This window comes from Eublepharis macularius, chromosome 2 (genome assembly GCF_028583425.1).
Source record: "Eublepharis macularius isolate TG4126 chromosome 2, MPM_Emac_v1.0, whole genome shotgun sequence".
Lineage (NCBI taxonomy): Eukaryota > Metazoa > Chordata > Lepidosauria > Squamata > Eublepharidae > Eublepharis > Eublepharis macularius.
In genome coordinates this window covers 220,304,764-220,324,914 of record NC_072791.1, presented here as the reverse complement: position 1 = coordinate 220,324,914, position 20,151 = coordinate 220,304,764, and positions in this window count along the sequence as shown.

The window sequence follows — 20,151 nt, the reverse complement described above, 5'->3', positions numbered from 1 at the left end:
AGATTTATGGATTTAACTAGTTTTATTTTATTAGCTGATCTATGTTATAATTTATTAACATTTGCTAACCTATTTAAAAGGGCAGCAGCAGGTGGTAAAAGCCTTCCCAGAAGGGGCAAGGTTTACGATTATAACACTTTACTATGCCTCTCCATTGGCTACTAAACCTTATCGCCCCCCCCCCCCACACACACATCATTGCTGTCTCATACCCAGGGCTTTTTTTTTTCTGGGAAAAGAGGTGGTGGAACTCAGTGGGTTGCCAGCACAGGGAGCAACTCTTGGCGGGAGGTGGTGCCCCTGGTACCACATGTATGCGCGCAAAGTGCACGCATGCTCCCATGACCAATTACATCACTTTAGGTCAGCTGGAACAAGGGGGGAGCTTATAAAAGCTTAAATCGCCCTCGGCGAAAATGGTCACGTGGCTGGTGGCCCTGCCCCCTGATCTCCAGACAGAGGGGAGTTTAGATTGCCCTTCGTGCTGCTCCAACGGCGTGGAGGGTAATCTCAACTCCCCTCTGTCTGGAGATCAGGGGGCGGGGCCACCAGCCATGTGACCATTTTCAAGAGGTTCCGGAACTCCATTCCGCCATGTTCCAGCTGAAAAAAAGACCTGCTCATGCCATATTTGAAAAGAAGGATCCAGGGCAAACCAATCTCCAGGCTTAAGACAACCAATGCCTATTTCTAGGTTATATTTATTGAATGAATAACGTGCTGGCAAGTTGCGATCAACTCATGGTGATCTCACTCACAGAGTGTTCAAGGCAAGAGATGAGCAGAGGTGGTTTGCCATCGCCTTTCTTTGCATAGCAACCCCCAGTCTTCCCTGGTAGTCTCCCATTCAAGTACTGACCATGGCCAACCCTGCTTAGCATCCAAGTTCTAACCAAAAAATAGAGGGAAACCCCTCATTGAGGAATAGTTAACCAATATAGTATATTTAAAGATCTAAAGTATTTATAATTCTAATAAATATCTAAAGAGCTCATGTGCTCTGAATTCATCATTCATGATGCATCTGACAAAGAGAGCTGTGATTCTCGAAAGCTTATGCTACAATAAAGTTGGTCAGTCTTAAAGGTGCTGTTGGACTCTTTACTATTTTGCTACTACAGACTAACATGGCTAACTCTTCTGGATCTAAAGTCATAACGTGATCATATAATACATGACATCGATATCCCAGTCCATATGAATATCATAAATAGAAACAGTTTGCATTAATACAATAAATATACTATAAATACTACTAATGCAAAAATTCTCATTGGTACAGGCTGCAAAGTTCAATGAAATGAATCAACCTTTGTTTCTTCTTTACAGATACATGAAATCCACCTGGTCTCAGAGTTCCTGTAATCATCAAAGGTAAGTACCTCTTGAAAGTCAGTAGCAGCCTGTACACAGGCTTTCTCTGTGGTGGCTCCTATCCTGTGGAATGACCTGCCTGAGGAAGTCAGAAGAGCCCCCACTCTCCTGGCTTTTCGTAAACGATGCAAAACTGAACTATTCAAAAAGGCTTTTTACTCAAATGGGAGGGCTATATTGTAGGGAAAATGCTTCGCTAATGAGTTAGGGACCATAGACTTCATCACTATATTGCCTTACATATTATCTGCTGCTTTAAATATGTACTCCTATGTACCACTAGCGCTCCATTTTGTCTAATGTTAGTCCTAGAATTGATTATGTTCTGCATCAGTATTTTTTCTACTCTGTATTGGATTCTTGCTAATACTACGTCTCTTAAACTTGTATCTATTTACCCTATGGCATTGTTTATGAAATGTCCTTGATACTGTATTGAAATGTACTTAATACTGATTGTACTAATCTCATAGTGTGTAATCCACCTTGAGTCTCAGTGAGAAAGGTGGATTATAAATAAATAAATAAATGTTGGGCTAATAAATACATTCTTTTTTCTTTCTTTTTCACAGATGTTTGCTGAGAGAATATTAAAGGTGTGCAAGTCACAGACAACCTCCGCCCAACGAGCTGCTAGCTATAGAAACTCGTTTCGTGTGAACTTCATCAAGGGCATAAAAATTTACATGAAGATTGTCCACAACTACAGTAGGCAACGAGACTCAAACGATGAAGACTAAATCCCCCAAAGTGGCTTATGCTTACGGTACCAAGCTGCAGCATCCATTCCGGATGATTAAGCCAAGGGGGAGCCGATCCACCTGGGTCAGGTAGGAAAAAATTGCTCTTGGCTTTTTCCTAGACCAGAAATTTTCCTTCCGAACATACTTCCTAGCCAGCAAAGGCCCCAAGCCTGTCTACCCACATCTCTTCCCACTTTCCAGCCAGCTGCTTTGAGTGTTCAGGCAAGAGATGCGCAGAGGTGTTTTGCCATTGCCTTTCTTTGCCTAGCAACCCCCGCTCTTCCTTGATGGTCTCCAATTCAAGCACTGACCATGGCCAACCCTGCTTAGATTCCAAGTTCTGTCAAACACAAGCTAAGCTGGGATATTTGGGCTGAAAAAAAACTGGCTTCCTCCAAATTGAAATCCCACACTCATATGAATGGCTGCCAAAGAAAGGGAACGTTTAAATAGAGCTGTTTCAAATTTTTACCCTTAACCCGTTTCAGGGTTCAAAGTGTGCTATCAAGTTATACAAAAGCCACCCTAAAATCCCTGCAACTCTTTTTTTTCATTCTTTGATCCTTGTCAATCATAATTTTGGAATTGAAATGCAGGGCTCATTTGGAGGGGGAACGCGCCAGAACGGCATTCCTGTAGATCTGAAAAGAGGTCACGTGGGTTTTGGCCCCACCCACATGATTCCTTTTCCTCCCCGCTGCCCGCGTCTTTAGCAGCAGGCATTGGCAGAGGCAGCAGCAGCACCCCCACCACCTCCTGGATTCCCTGGTAGGAACCCAGGGGGGCGGCGGTGGCCGTGTGGCCTGTCCTCCAGGCCTGCAAGCTGCGAGGGCTCTGCAGAGGAGGGTAAGCTGCTTTGAATTCATTCTGCTGCTTTATTTTCATTCGTGACTCGTGAGTGAGTGAGTGAGTACAAGCCAGGCTACTGGAGCTGGCTCTCCAAATGAGGGTAAGCTGCTTTAAATTCATTCTGCTTTATTTTTGTGCTCCATGACTGGAGATTTTGGGGAGAAGGGGCCTGAAGGGTGAGTGTTGCCTTCTGACACACTTCCGGTGATGTCAAGGGGTGTGGTGTATGCTAATGAGATATGCTAATGAGTTCCTGCAGTTCTTTTTCTACAAAATGAGGTATGGGGCCAAATGCGGCAAAATTGCCCTGCAAAAAAGGCCATAGCTTCACACCCTTTTAAGTGGCCCTAAAAATCACAAAAATGAGGTAGCAATTTTTGAGGGGTGAAAAACTTGTGAATCTTGGCTTCCTGGTTCAGCTCAGCTTAACCCATAAGCTTAGAAGCCAGGTGAGTTTATCACTTCTTCCGTACAACTCTATCAACAGTGGTGTTCTCTGAAAAGGCATGTTTGGCATCTCATGAAGCACTAGAGATGAGTGATGATCTGCCCTTCTGTCTTTTAGTAATTCCAGGGGGTTCATGGCCCCCGTTTATAAGTTAATTCTCAATCACATGGAGGCAAATTGTCAATGAAATATTCAAAGTATCACAAACAAATAGGGACAGGTTTCTAACAAAACATTGCCAAACAAGGACCAAACGGTCTACAGAAACCTGATAGATAATAACAATAATGCAATTTTAATGCAAGTGCCAATGCAATGCAAACCTGCCAATGAAGGGCAAAGAGGGTCCAACTGGAGCCAGAAGGTCAATAGGGAAGCTGCCAGGCTGTTGGCAACGGGTGCGCTAGCAATTTAGACAGCCCGTTTCACGGTGTATTGCTTTATCAAGCCATTCCTCTATTGCATCATCTTCTCCAAACAGCATTTTAACCAGCATTGGTAAGTTTCTTCCTGAGTCAGGTTTGCCTGCAAGATAGAAGAAACAACCTGTTGGAACTGTACATTTTGAAAGACGAACTTTGTATTTATATGCATGTTATTATACACATGTTGTATGGACTGTATTCCATGCATCGGGGCTACATGTGTGCAGATGGATAGTCCCTAGTATTTTTGGAGTATATATATCAGAATACTTACCTTGCACATTTTGCACTCATTGCATTGGCACTTTCATTAGCATTGCATTATTGTTATTATCAATCAGGTTTCTGTAGACCGTTTGGTCCTTAGTTGGCAACAATGAAGTATTCAAACCTGTGTTTTAACTGTGACATCTTTTACGCTTTAGAAGGGTTTGATCACAGTCTGCTAAAATTATCTCGGGCCACACATGGATATGCCCTAAACTGGTTGGCCCAGGCTAGTTGAGAGCCAGTTTGGTGTGAGAGGCAGTTTAGTATAGTGATTAAGAGCGATGGGACTCCAATCTGGAGAACTGGGTTTGATTCCCCACTCCTCCACTTGAAGCCAGCTGGTTGACCGTGTGTCAATCACAGCTTATTAAGAGCTCTCTCAGCCCCACCCACCTCACAGGGTGATTATTGTGGGGATAATAATGACATACTTTGTAACCTGCTCTGAGTGAATGTTAAGTTGCCCTGAAAGGTGGTATATAAATTGAATGTTGTTGTTGTTGTTGTTATCTCATCAAACCTCAGAAGTTACGCAGGGTCAGCCGAGGTTAGTACTTGGATGGAAGACCACCAAGGAAGCCCACGGTCACTACATGGAGGCAACCAATAGCAAATTGCTTCTGAACTTCTTTTGCCTTGAAAGCCCTGACCTGGATAGCCCAGGTGAGCCTGATCTTGTCAGATCTCAGAAGCTAAGCAGGGCCGGCCTTGGTTAGTAACAGGATGGGAGACTTCCAAAGAAGGACAGAGTTGCAGAGGCAGGCAATGGCAAACCACCTCTGTTAGTCTCTTGCCACGAAAACCCACCAGGAGTTGCCATAAGTCAACAATGAACTGAGGGCACACTATACCACAACCACCAAGAAACTAGCATAAGTAGAGGATTGGAATGTGTATACAGAACTAGTCCAGTGCATTGGTCACCACAAGCTTCCATAAACTATGAAGGATATTATGGATCACTTTAGATTAGATTGGCAACATCTTCTGTCTCACAAAATTTTCTAATGACATAATTTTTTCCCATAGTCCCAGTTTCTGATATGGGTTCTCTCCACTCAGGGAATCTACACTCAGGTGTAGTGGTTAAGTCTGGCAGGACTCTAAACTGGAGAATCGGGTTTGATTCCCTACTCCTCCACTTGAAGCCAGCTGGGTGACCTAGGCTCAGTCACAACTTACAGGAGCTCTCTCAGCCCCACCCACCTCACAGGGTGATTGTTGTGAGGATAATAATAACACACTTTGTAAACCACTCTGAGCATGGCATTAAGTTGTCCTGAAGAGTGGTATATAAATCAAATGTTGTTGTTGTTGTTGTTGTTGTTATTCCTGGTCATATTAATTAACCTTGGTAGAACTCTTACTGTTAAAACTGATTGCATATAAATGAAATGAAAACACAGTCTACAATTGTGTAAAGACAGTGCAAAAATGAGATAAAATAAATTGGGAACTACAAAAATCACAAGATTTAAAAAAAAATGGGTTACAGCAACAGCATACAAGAACGAACATAGAACCATCATCTCTCCCTCCGTTTTTGATAAGGCTGGCTAAAAAACAGAAGGTCTGGTGGCTCACTTGCTTGTCTTTGTTTGATGATCAAAGATGTTGCTTAGAATTGGATCGCTTGCTTTTCTTCTCAGCTGGGTTTTCCATGTGGAAAATCTCCATTTGAAACTGCAGCTCCCCCACCCCTTAACACAGGCGCCTTTTAAAAACTGTTGTTTTCTTTCTTTCTCACAAAGTAATTCTGTCACAAATGTCTTAATTCCTTCTGTTTCAACCGAAACACGCTTCCTCCGATGTCTCCCTCATTCGCTCTGTTGCCCCCTCAGTCCCTCAAATTCTGTCAATGGTTTCTTATTTGTCTTGCCTTCCCAGTGAATGTTGATGTGCTAATAAACAACCCTTCATTGCGCTAACTTTCTAACTGATGTTCATGCTCAGATATACCAGTGAGAATAAAAAATCCTTATTTTGAAACAGCAATTACTAGCCTAACAGAGTTCAGGCCAAGTTTTATATCCCGGCATGCCCTCCCTCAACAAATATTTCCCTCAACTTTAGTCATTGCCTGATTATTTTCAGAGACTAATAAAGGCAACCCTACCTTTATGTAACCTAATCTAATAAAAAAGAAGAAATTTCCATACTAGATACATCATTTATTTAATGTGGACAGCTGAGAGGCACTGGGTTGTTGTTTTTTAATGGGAAGTGTTGGCAAAATCCTTGGCTGTGACTCTTATGGAATTTTCTAGTAGTATTCCTTGATAATAGTGCAGAGGTTGTCGGTAGAAAGCCAGCTCTTCCATTCCGTCTCTTGTTTTATGGGGAAGATAGTTTTGTGAATCTGGGCTGCCATCCTCTGGATAAAGAGTCATGCTTTTCACTGCTGAGGGTTTTCTTTAGTAACCGTGCTAGAAACAAAGATTTCTCAACTTATATTTACTATAGGTGGAGAGAAGGAGACAAAAAATCCAAAAGGATACTTAAATCCTTAAAACAGAGGTATATAGTACTCTGCATCTCCATATAAATAGTGTCTTCTTGTGGCACACTGAAGACTGGCACGTTTTAGTCTAGTATAAGCATTAGTATAAGCACTTTATCCGATGCATGAAGAAGGTCCTTACGAGAGATGGGCACGAACCGGAAAAAAAATGAACCATGTGGTTCATGGTTCGTCAAATTTCACGAACCACGAACCACAAACTTTCATGAACCTGCCCTGGTTCGCGAACCGGTTCGTTTGGTTTGTGAAAACGTCACATCCAGGTCAGAAAATCATCACTTCTGGGTCAGCAGAAGTTTACTTCCGGGTCAGCAGAAGATCTGCAGGTGGTCCATCCCCTGTTGCCTAGGAAACTGATTGATTGACATCAGGCTGTCTGCAGTGATGAACCAAAAAACGAACCAGCCTAAAAGTTCATGGCGGTTCGTTAGAAATGGGATCTGATGAACTGTGGTTCACAAACAACAAACCAGCCTGGTTCATGCTTAATTTTGGTTTGTATTTTGGTTCGTACCCATCTCTAGTCCTTACTAGCAGAATTGTAAAGAGAAATTCTCTTAATTCCTCTTTAGCTAATTTCTCCCTGAAATCCAACCATCTTTATTTTTTTATTTTTTTTTAGGAATTTGGGGTCAGTTTCTAATCAGTTCTGTTTTGATCAAAGAGAAATTTGGAGAGTGGAGGGGCAGGCAGTGAGGGTCTGCAGAATATCACAGTTTCACTCTGTAGACGCTCAGAGGCAGTCTTCTCAAATCTTCCTGTTCTCCCTCTAGAACTCCATCCTGTGGTACGTAAAATAAAAAAATGGCAACAGCTGAGACCCAAGGTGATGTAACGGTTAGAACAATTTTGCTGTGATTACACAAATGACTGTATCAAGATGTCTTTTGTGCAGCATTTTGCTGTGCTCCTGTTACACTTGTGCTCCTTGTACATTGGTTAAATTAAACAAGATTGCTTTTTATAGTGTTTCCCCAGTATACATTGGGAAACATAAACAAAGGAAAATATAAAATGAAATGAACAAAGTGATGGTTGTGGCAAACTGGAACGCAATACAAAATTCAAAAGAAGAAATGAGACCTTCCACTAATGACAATGGGAGGGTGCCCACTTAAGATAGACCTTTAGTTTGGTGATGGCTGGATTGTGGAATGCAGCTAGTTTGGCTTTTGAAAAGGAATGCAGAGTGCCGATCAGAGTCAGCCTCCCGTGGCATTTTAAAATAACTTTAAAATGGCAGCAACATCCTTATGACGGCCTTGAGGACACCATCCACATCTAGTTTGGCCGTAAATAAGCCTCTAAAGAGCCAATGAACACAATCGAATCAGAATCGGATTGCGATATCGATTGAAAATATCAATTGAAACGCTCCCGTCAGCCTTTGGAGGTTTGCTCCTTCAACTCTGCCTCAGCAATGGCCCTTGTGCACTCTTGGGTGATCTCTTCAACCATATTAAATGCAGAAGTGACCAAAGCTTCTCTGAAGAAAAAAAAACTCATGTTAAAAAAGCAAGCGGCTTTGAAGTGTACATTTCAGTCAATTTGAAAAGCAGTTTCTCTTTTCAGCAATAGGAACCTTCAAAGAACGGAAGGATGATAAATGAAACCAAATGTTAAAAAAATAAAAATAAAACAGGACCCAAAGCAATAGGCAGTAAGGTTGCCCACAACCAGGAGGTAAAAAAATGTCCTGTCCCTTTAATAGACACTTAATATGTCAAAATCGGCAGGTGAAGTTTTTCCTGGCATGGAGGTCAGTGACATTATCTGGTAAATAACATCTCATTTACCCTCAAAGCATTAAGGTGCTTTTTCTCCAGTCTGTTGGGAGCCCTAAAGTTGGACAAAAGGCACCAGAAATCTCTGGCAGGAAATATGCCGGAGTAGGTCTTACTTGCCTCTTGTGCAATGTCAAGGAAGACAAATGGGTCCAGAGTGGAAAGTATTTGTGTAATAAGGCTGGCCGGTCCTGATTGGGAAATTCAGAGAGATGTAGCGGGTGGATCCTGGAGAGGATGGGGCTTGTGAAGGGGAGGGACTTCAGGAAGGTATAATTTCATGGAGTCCACCCTCCAAGGAAACCATTTTCTCTAATGGAAAAGATCTCTGTAGACCCGAGATCAACTGTATTTAGAATTTAGAAATTCTATTCTGTAAGGATCTTTGAAGCATGTTCCCATGCGGTGGACTATCATGGGAAGATTGTCATCACAGCAAATAAGTAAACCATAATACTGTTCTTTAATCCATTAGGCTTTACAGTGCCATCTTAAGTAGGTCTACTCAGAAGCCTATTCGGATCTATTCAATGAAGCCTACTTACTGGAAAGTATTCTTCACATTTCATTGTGCTCCCCAGCAACTAATTAAAAAGAGGCTTAGCGCCTCTGGTACTGGTGGAAGGAGAGATCCATCACGACTAACAGCCATCGATACTCCCATGCTCCATGAATTTGTCCCTTCCTCTGTTAAAGCCTTCCAAGTTGGTGGTCATCACCACATCCTGTGGCAGTGAGTTCCACAAGTTAACTATGTGCTGCATGAAGAAATTCTTTTTGTCTGTCTTGAAACCCCCACCTGTCAGCTACAATGGATGGCCCCAGGTTCCATTATTATGAAAAAGGGAGAAAAGCTTCACCCTGTCCACTCTCTCCACACCATGCCTAATTTTACAGACCTCTATCATGGATCCCCTTACTCTCCTTTTTTTCTAAGCTAAACAGCCTTAAGCAATTTAATCAATCACCATAGGGCAGTTCTTCCACCTTTCTGATCCTTTTGGTTGATCTTTTTGGCACATTTTCAAGCTCTGCGATGTTCTTTTATAGGTGACCAGAACTGTATACAGCATTCCAAGTGTGGTCTCACCATAGATTTGTATAATAGCAGTATGGTGGCAGCAGTTTTATTCTCACTTCCTTGTCTAAATAGGACCAACATGGAATCTGCCTTTTCTTACAGCAGCTGCACACTGGGTTGACATTTTCATAGCACTGTCCACTACCACCCCAAGATCCCTTTCTTGGTCTATCACTGCCAGCTCGGACCCTGTCAGTGTACATATAAGGTTGGAGTTTTTAGCTCCAATTTTTTGAGAGCCAGTTTGGTATAGTGGTTAAGAGCAGCAGAATTCTAATCTGGAGAACCAGGTTTGATTCCCCATTGGGTGAGCTTCTCAGAGCTCTCTTAGCCCCACCCACATCACAGGGTGATTGTCGTGAGGATAATAACAACACACTTTGTAAACTGCTCTGAGTGGGCATTGTCCTGAGGGGTGGTATATAAATAGAATATTATTGTTATTGCTGTTGTTGTTGTTATTCAAATTATGTACAACACAATCAATAATAAATAAAGATTGCATGTTTTCATTGATTGGCCTTGCTAAGCTGATACAAGTTTTCACCAGAGACCTAAGTATCAGCCAGGTATCCGTGTAATGTGTACACTGTTCCAAGTAACGCTGTCTTTTGCAGTTTTTTAGGTATGTCAGAAAGCTGCAATTTTTCCATATAAGTTGCAATATTTTTTGAAATAGTTCCCAGTGCCCTGATGACAATGGGGACTACTGTTGTATTCTTCATCCATAGTCAGGTGGTTTCTATTGCCAGATCTCTACATTTAATCATTTTTTCTTGTTCTTTTTCTTTAACTCTGGCATCCCCCGGAATTGCAATGACTATTATCCAAACTTTTCGATTTACCACAACTGTTACGTCTGGTGTATTGTATTCAAGATGTCGATCATTTTGTATTCTAAAATCCCACCAGATCTCGACTTGATCATTTTCTAGCACCTTTTCCACCTGATCTTCCTGAATTCTTTGATACCGGCAGATTATACTTTTTACTCAATGACCAATGAACCCACTTTGCGGCCCTGTCCTGTCTAGCTTTGTAATCCATCTGTGCAATTTTGCTGCATTCACAAATAAGGTGGGACACAGTTTCATCTTTTTCCTGGCAAAGTCAACATTTTGGATTTTCACTAATTTTCTGAATTTTCTTGATTGTACCCATCTTCAGCCGTGCCCGAGTTAGGCTGTTGTCATTTTTTCCTTCAATATTTTTTTTTAAATGTGGCCAATGTAAAGGTTTGTTCTTCCAGCCATTTAATCTATTCTCAAACTGTTTCTTTATTATTAACACCCGTGTTATAAAACACGGTGTTCATAGAGAAAAAAGAGGTTTATTCAGCAATAAGCTTTGATGCAGTCAGCTTTGGTCACTGAATGCATATAGAAAAGCAACATCACCTGCATTTTATACTTTTCGATCAACATAGAAAAGATTGTATACCAAACAAACAAGTCAAAGTACAGGATCTTCTGGACAGTAGAGATTGATAGGTCATAGCCAGCAATTAAAAGAACATTGGAAGAATAACATTTTCTGGATGGCACCATTAATTTCAAAACATAGCAGGGAAAGAATCCTCAAGGATGAGACAGAATATCTCCGGATATAACTTTCAGTATGTAGTGGAAGTAACTGGATGTACCCTTTTCATGGCCAGCATAGTAGAATGTCATGATAATTACTGCAAGAACAGAAATACAAAACATAGGGTATAAAGAAGACTTTTCTCATAGACTTTCAGCAGCCCAGATTAATGTGTGTGAATTATAAAAAGGGGCTACCCCAAAATTCTCTAACTAAAACTTGCCAGTTGATTATGTGACTTCAGATCTAAAGAGTTTACATGGAAACCAATTACAGGTCACTGTTGCTGGTAAGGGTCACATCTATTGATTTTATTCCAAGGTTACTTGTCTAGAGTAGAGCCTAAAAATCTTACATGAATTACCTGGGCAGATTCCAGATGGCCCTCTGCAATCCAAAACGTCGTGCGTTGTCGCATTTTCTCGCGCGAGTTTTGCACGCCTCACGCAAAACTCGCACGAGAAAACGTGATATTTCGCGTTTTCCACACGACAATGCGCGACGTTTCGGATTGCAGAGGGCCGTCTGGAATCGGCCCTGGTGGATAATATTATCCTGTTCAAGATAAATAGGGCCGATTCCAGACGGCCCTCTGCAATCCGAAACGTTGCACGTTGTCACGCATCGTCGTGCGGAAAACGTGAAATATCGCGTTTTCTCGCACGAGTTTTGCGCGAGGTCACGCAAAACTCGTGCGAGAACACGCGATATTTCACGTTTTCCGTGCAACGACGCGCGACAACGCGCGGCATTTCGGATTGCAGAGGGCCATCTGGAATCGGCCCAGATGACTTGGGAATTTTTTTTCTCTCCCTTTTTCTTTTTCTCTCTCCCTTTCTTCATTTCTTGTCTGCCCTTCCTCGAAGTAGTTCAGGGTGGGGTACAATGTTCCCTTCCTCACTTTATCCTCACCACAACATTGTGAGTTACCCTGGACTGAGACAGTACGGGACAGAGGGGGGAACTTGATTCCAGATTGCCCAACACTAACCACGATACAACACTGGCTCTCCCGCATAGCTTGTGACATTTTCATATTTTGTAGAGTATAGAATATTTTCATAATTCAATGTAAGGTTTTTTTTGTGGGTCTGTTACTTGATGTTTGCAACGCTTTATTGTATTTTAAAATTCTGTTACAAGTTCCCTTGGGATGGGAATATAAAGTTTTATAGTTTATAATGGAAGGGGTTAATTTGCACAGCCACTGTTGAGGCAGCAAAATTACTCCATGTTGTTTAATAGATAATTTATCTTCAACAGCAGTTTTAAAAAAATGTATACAGGACATTGGCATGGTTATTTTTTTCTAAAAATGAGCACAACGAGATTTTGGAGATTACACATACATCAGTTGTTTCATTCTGAGCAGCAATTTATGTGGCTCCATTAAACACAGCAGTGACATTTTAAGCTTCAGAAAAGATACAGCAAGGGCTAAAAGCTTTACATTACCTCTGTCTAAAGCACAGAAAATGATTGATACAAAGTCCATTGATGTTAATCATCATTTTTGCACATGGGTTTTTTTAGCTGCTTGAATTTTGCAACATGCTAGTGATCCCAAAGCCCTTCTTCCCACACATGCGCCAGACTTCTTTTTAGACTGTGCCCCACAGAAATTTCATTGATAACCACTCTATATAATACAATTGATAAATAAATGGTATATTGGCCCCAGAAACCTAATTAAAGGATTCCAAAGTTGGGCCATTAGCAGGGTATATCATTTGCAGTGACGACATGATTATGAGTGATGTGAGCTGGTTATGCTGGCTAGTATGAGTGCAAGAGAGAAAATAACAAACCATACACTTGCTTATATTTAGAAAGGAAATCAGAGTTCTTTATTGGTGGAACTCCATACTCTGCCAGGAAAGGAGGAGAGATAGATCCTATCTACCTAGCTCATCTAAGGATAGATGTGGATGGCAGACTAGGTAGATGCAAGGCAGAGAGAAATAGGTGGTGGCTGTGAGAAAGCCAGAAAGAGAAGGATGTCACAAGGAGAAAGTCCTGAGAATAGCAATCTACGCATCAAAGGACAGTCAGAGCAGTAAACTGTAAACAGGTGCCCTGACCTCTCTATCTTTCTAACTCTTTGGTTTGTTCCCCTCTGAAACTTGAGGAAAGGGACAGCACTCAGTGCTCCTCGTCTAAGAACAATAAATTGTATTATTTCTAGAATTAAAAATGCAATATAAAAAAGGAATGTAACATAGCATTGTGGCTAAGAAAATCTGTTGAGCTCTAAGAGGCCCAGGGACAAATCTTGCCTTTGGCAAAAAATCATTAGCGGGCCTTCCACAAGCCATCGTTACCAATTCTCAGTCCTTCATTATGAGGACTATAGTAACATCTGCATGCCTCATAGGTAGGCTTACCACTTATGGTGGGTTTTGCTATGCTGCCCCCACCCCTCCACCCCGCTCTGAGTGGCAGTGGAAGAAAAATAAAGGCAGAAAGGCTCTAGCCTAGGGGCTGGTACATCACTTCCAGATACACAAAGAAGTGACACTGGGTAGCTCTAGGAATCGCTGGAAGAGTTGCAGTGATCCCTAAAACTACCAACTGTCTCTTCTGGGTTGTACCCAGAAGTGATCTGGTGACATTGGCATTGTTGTCAATGTCATCCCCCCCGCCCCATGTCCCTGCCCCTCAACCAGGGCTTTTTTCTGGAGAAAAAGGTAGTGGAACTCAGGACCACACAATGACATCACTTTGGGTCAGCTGGAACAAGGAGGGGGGGGTTAAAGTTTAAATTACCCTCGGTGAAAATGGTCACATGGTTGGTGGCCCCACACCTGATCTCCAGGCAGAGGGGAGTTTAGATTGCCCTTAGTGCCGCTCGGCGCAGAGGGCAATCTAAACTCCCCTTTCTGGAGATCAGAGGCAGGGCCACCGGCCATGTGACCATTTTCAAGAGGTTCTGGAACTCCGTTCCACAGCATTCCAGCTGAAAAAAAGCCCTGCCCTCAACCCTTTTGACAGTCGCCAGGCAGTCATTGGACTGTTGTATAAACACGATAATGTGTGTGGGAAGCACTTTCAACATTGTAAGTGCTATAAAATGCCCAATAGTATTATTCTGAACGAACTCAAGGATTTAACAGATCTAACTTTTTCATCCCTATATTTAAAAACAGCAAGCTAATCTCAACAGACAATTCTTCTGCGAGCTGTTTAAAGTGAAAAATGCTGCTATTTCCCAACAATTTTCCCTATTAACTGTTTTCATGGCAAACATCTAGGGGTTATGAGAAACAAACACCCTCTGAATGGGAAGTTTGAGGGAGGCGGAATGCGAAGTGCAGAGAGAACGTGCACCTCTTCTAGCCTCCAGTCATACCCACAACTGGAAATGAGGATTTCCATACAACCCCCCTCACCCTTCAAACCCCACAATATTTGCTTTTAAGAAGTAGAACAAAACTACGCTGAGGGCATCCAGCATTTATGTCTCTCACTATGTGCCTCAGAAGGGCATCTACAGGACATTTTTCTATTGCAACAACAACAACATTCAATTTATATACCACCATTCAGGACAACTTAATACCTAGAGAGGTTTACAAAGTGTGTTGTTATTATCCTCACAACACGCACCCTGTCGGTTGGGTGGGGCTGAAAGAGCTCTGAGAGAGCTGTGACTGACCCAAGGTCGCCCAGCTGGCTTCAAGTGGAATAAGGGGGAACCAAACCCGGCTCTCCAGATTCAAGTCCTGCTGCTCTTAACCACTACACTAAACTGGTTCTCCATTGTCCTATTTGGTACCTCAGCCCCACTCCACCCCACCCGCTTTTTTTTTTTTTTGCAGTTGCTTCTGTGATAACCAACAGCCTGTCCTCCTTCATCCCCTTTACTCAAACACTTTCCTTGAGGAAGGGTACTGTCGTTTTGGTGCCTCATTGTGCTAGCCAATTTTCCCTGCCTATGTTCTAGCAACCTTCCCTATCTCAATGATTAAATAACCTGAAGACCAGGAATGTCCTTACTACTGCATCCCACCTTACTAGGATTGCTAATCTCCTGGTGTGTTTTAGTGAGTTCCCTGATCTCCAGAGTATATGGCTGTTTTGGAGGGTAAAGTACATGACATTGTAAGTGGCTGAGGTCAAACCCCACCCTCCCATGTACCACCCCAAATCTCTAGGAAGTTCTCAACCTAGAGTTGGCAACCCTATATCATACAGTTGTGGGGAGATATACAACCCATGCACCAATTTGAGGGGATCCAGAAAGAGCCCTGCTCAGTCCCTAAGTAACCAGCTATTCCAATGCTGAATCTCATTGCTGGACAGGTCATCAACATGCAGCTGGGAAGATGCAGCCTGCTTTTAAGCCATTTATTCTGGCCTCCCATTAGCTACACACTAAGCCAGTCAGCCAGCAACCTCTTGTCCCTTATTTAAAGCAAAGAGGCTGTCACATATCAACTCAGGCTCAATCAGAATCTTGAGAAATTGGGCTTTTTAAAACAATCTCAATATCTCTTGGTGGTAAGGTCGCCAACCTCCAGGAGGGTCCTAGATATCTCCCCGAATTTGAACTGATCTATAGACTAAAGGGATGAGTTCTCCTGAAGAAAATGGCTGCTGTGGAAGGTAGATTCTATGGCATCACATCCCTGAGGTCCCTCCTTCCCATAGGACTCAGTCTTCCCGTTTGTACAACTGGAGAAAAGTTTCCGGATTGTCTCTTCTAGAACAGCCGCTATGGCGTAGTGTTTAGTGTGGCAGGACAGGATCTTAGTGATCCACATAGAGGCGGGCATGAACCGAAATACAAATTGAAGTTTGTCATGAACTGGGCTGGTTTGTGGTTCGCGAACCAGCGGTTCATGGGAGCTCATTTCTCATGAATCATGAGGAATTTTAGCCCAATTCATTTGGATCATATTTCAGTTCATCACTGCAGACAGCCTGACGCCAATCAATCAGTTTCCTAGGCAACGGGGGGGACTGGCTCTCTGCACACCTTCTGCTGTCCCAGAAGTGATGTTTTCATGAACCAAACAAACCGGTTCACGAACTGGGGCAAGTTCATGAAAGTTCACGGTTCGTGAAACATGATGAACCATGAACCACATGGTCTGGAATTTTCCTGGTTCGTGCCCATCTCTAGATCTACATTCATATCTCCAGTCTGCCATGGAAGCTTGCTGGTTAACCTTTGGTCAGTCACTCTTTCTCAGGGCCAAGCTACACATGACGAATGACACTTGAACAGCAAGTGTATTTCTCCCTGTTCACTTGCCCTCCACTAAATCCACTTGCCGTTCAAGTGTCATTCGTCATGTGTAGCTTGGCCCTCAGTCTAAGCTACCTCAGGGTCGATCTGAGGATACAGTGGAGGAGGGAAGGATAAGGCATTGCTGCCTTGAGCTCATGGAATTTTTTCTATGGATCACAATAACCATTTTTCTGAATGATGAAACTTTCTATATAGTGGACTCCAGCCATTAAAAATGCTGCTAAAAATTGCAGATATTTTCTGTTCAACAGCAACCTTTATTGGCATTATATCCATGTTAACAAAAACACTCGACGCAACCAGAACTCAGTCTACAAATACACATCTCGCCTCATAGATGCAAGATACAAAAATTTAGCTATAGTTTCGATAACTTTTTGGTTCTGAATAGCCAATAGGAAGATAACTTTACATTTATCAGATTTTCCAATTTGCTTTCTCAACAGCGGGTCAATGAGTGTGGGATGTATATCACAGTAATAAGTACAATACAAAAAACTATGTTCCAAGGTTTCTGTGTCTCGTTGCATAACCTGTTAGCATATGGTGTTTTATGGAATCTCCCATAAAGTATCGCAGATGGTAGCACATTAAACCGAGCTAACGAATAAGCTCTGCGATAATGTGGGGCCACTAAACAAGTGAGATATTCTTCCCTATACCCATGGGGTAAAACCCCCAAACCTAGGGGTGAACATCTGCCTGTTGGGAGCAAGATCATCTTAGCTACAGGGAAAGTTTCTCCAATGCCAATCACAGTTAGATGTTTGATATGAGCTTCTGAGGAAACATTCTTGGCGAGGGACGTTATGACTACCTGAGTCACATGAGAAAGAAACAAAGATAGTGAAGGAATGTTCAAAAGAACGGGATGACAGTGGGGAAAGACTACCCATTTTAAATTTTGTTGGGGGGAGGAGAAAAAACAGACTGTACCACACTCTGACATGTTTGGTGGTCAAAGATCCAATTTGAAAAAACATGGTTCCAATCAAAGCAATGAGCCAGAGAATGTATTGGGCATCCCTATTGGCAAGTTTGTTTTTATCAGTCCTTAACACTTGCTTGAGCGCTCCCAGTATGTAGAGCTTTTGATCTACATCTTTTTTTTCTAAGGAAGGATACTATTTGGATTGATTCACCCAACCTTTGACGTTGTTGAAATATCAGCACTGATGGGAAGATGGAAAATAGAAAATGCCACTAAGCCAATTGCAGCAGAGCCAAAAATAGATGGCTAAGGTAAACACTGTGCACTTTAAGAAATAAAATCCTTCAGTCGATTCCGTGCTTTATCTTAAGGAGAATAGGTAACAGATATCCTTTTCTTCCCTGTTAAAAATTTAGAGGAAAAAAACCCCTCAAGACATAGCTTTTCTGAAAACATTTCTTCCTCAATTTTCTCTAAGTCTTGTGGGTCATGTAAGCCAGGAAAAGAAGGGGTAAGGATGGGACACCATGGTCACTGCCCAGTGATGCCCCCGGGATCCTCAACTTACGGGGACCACCATTTTGATCCCCATCTTGTCCCTGCAAGCCTGCCAGCCATTTCTTTGATGGACCCATGCACAAACTAGATCCAGCACAAATCAGAGCACACCCAGCCTGATGCATTGAATGCAGAGATTTGTATCCATCCCAACACACTTCTGTAAAATGAACGGAAGGATATTCCATATGGAGATATATATTTGCAATAAGCTTTCTCTCACTGTATCTGGTCTCATTTCTACAGTTTAGGGGGATCATTACAATCACTATTAGGCTGCCCTGTGGTGAGTAACCCTTCCCCCCACCCTTGGCCCCAATACCCCACCCTCAATACATTGAAAAGTGGAGAGGAATGGCCTCCATAGTGACACTCTAGGATTCTTCTCATGTTTCTCTGGTATTTACCATAGAGATTAGGGGAAATTCCCAGAATGTCATCCAGAAATTGTCAAGCAGGCCTGTGACCTGCCTGCCATACTCAGGGATTCCTTTTCCTGTGGGGGATGGGAGAGATAGATTGTAGGTTTGCTGTTCTCTTACTGTCTTCTCTGCTGTTGCTGTTCTGCACTCGGCTGCCTTATCTCAAGGTGTTTGGGAACCAGCCGAGCGACCTTGGTGCCTGCCTCTCTTTTCCTTCCAGCTTTCCCGTGAGAAACTGAACGCCAAGACTAACGGGCTTTTGCTTGAAAAAGGGGGAGGGGAAACGAGGGTATAACTAGCTCACTGGGCCTTCCCCTGGTATTCCTGGCAATTAAGTTGTACTGTGCTCTAATGGTGGTAATCTCTTAAATAAAGACCTTCAACTCATCCAGCCTGGTCTGATGAAGTGAAGCAGTCTAGGAGAGTCTTCTAGCAGAGCCTGACAGTGATGTCACATCCTTCCCAAACTCCACCTTCCCCAGGCACCATGCTCAAAATATTCTGCATTTGTTGAGGCAGTGCTGGCAACTCTATGTATATCCCTTCTACATGCACCAGAGACTAGAGGCATAGAACTTACTGAAGCCCCTTTCTCTCTAGGGTTGCCAGGCTTAACCTGGCAACCAGAGGGTGACCAGAGGGGTGAGTGGGAATGTGGGAGTCGTCAGTGATGACATGACATCACTTCTGGGAAAACCTGGACAACATGAAATCACACCTCTCTAGGAATCACTACAAACTCTATAGTAAAACTTATAGTGCTTCCAGTAATTCCTAGAGAGGCATGGTGTTACACTGAGGTTTTCCTGAAAGTGACAACATCACCAATGGCGTTTTATTTTTTTTTTCTTTTGACTGCTGGCATCTAGAGTGCCAGCAGGCATATGGACCTGGCAAGGAGGACATATAAGAGCCACCCTGAGGCCACTACCCAGAAAGTGAAGTTGAGGTAACCAATTAAAGACCGGATTATCCTGAGTGTGGCCTTGGAGTAGGACAGGATGTGCTTCCTGAGGGCCAGAAGCTTGTCTGTTGGAAGACGAGAACAACTTGGCAAAGCCTACTTCTGTCCCTCCCAGCTGGCTCTTAAGGTTGGGCACTTGCTAGGCTTCAAGTTTGGCACCATAGGGCCAAGCTAGAAGTGATGGATTACACTTGAATGGCAAGTGAACAGACTCACGTGTATTCCTCCCTGTTCACTTGTGCTCCAGGTGGAGCATGAGGGCCAAGCTACAAGTGATGAATGGCACTTGAACAGCAAGTGGATTGAGTGGAGAGCAAGTGAACAGGGAGAAATACACTTGCCGTTCAAGTGTCATTCGTCACTTGTAGCTTGGCCCCAAGTGAACACTATGCGATCAAGTGGAGTGCAAGTGGAGTGCAAGTGAACAGGGAGGAATACACATGAGAGCCAAGCTACAAGTGACACCTTACACAGGTCTTACAAGGCACTCCCTCAAGTTTTGATGGGAAATGTAAGCGTCCTGGTTTTACAGCTTGGCTCTCCATTACAGCTGCAAGACCAGGATGCCTACATTTCCCATCAAAACTTGAGGGGAGCTGACAAGTGTCCAACCTGTGTCAGGCATCACTTGTAGCTTGGCTGTGAGTCTGTTCACTTGCCATTCAAGTGTAATTCATCACTTGTAGCTTGGCCCATAGCTTGGCCCATAGTTTTCATGTTGTCCCCGTAAGGAGGTCAGAAGCACAACCCAGATTAGAAGCCCATTGAAGACACTTTCCTGAAGGACTCGCCAAATGAGCACACCTACCCCTAGCTTTAATTTATGATCCTTAGAAGACATTAATTATACATGCACCCAGTGCCCCTCATTCTGTCACACATCTTCCAAAATGCCTCCGACAACCGAGAGCACATTAAGGAATTCTGCTTCCTTCCATTTATT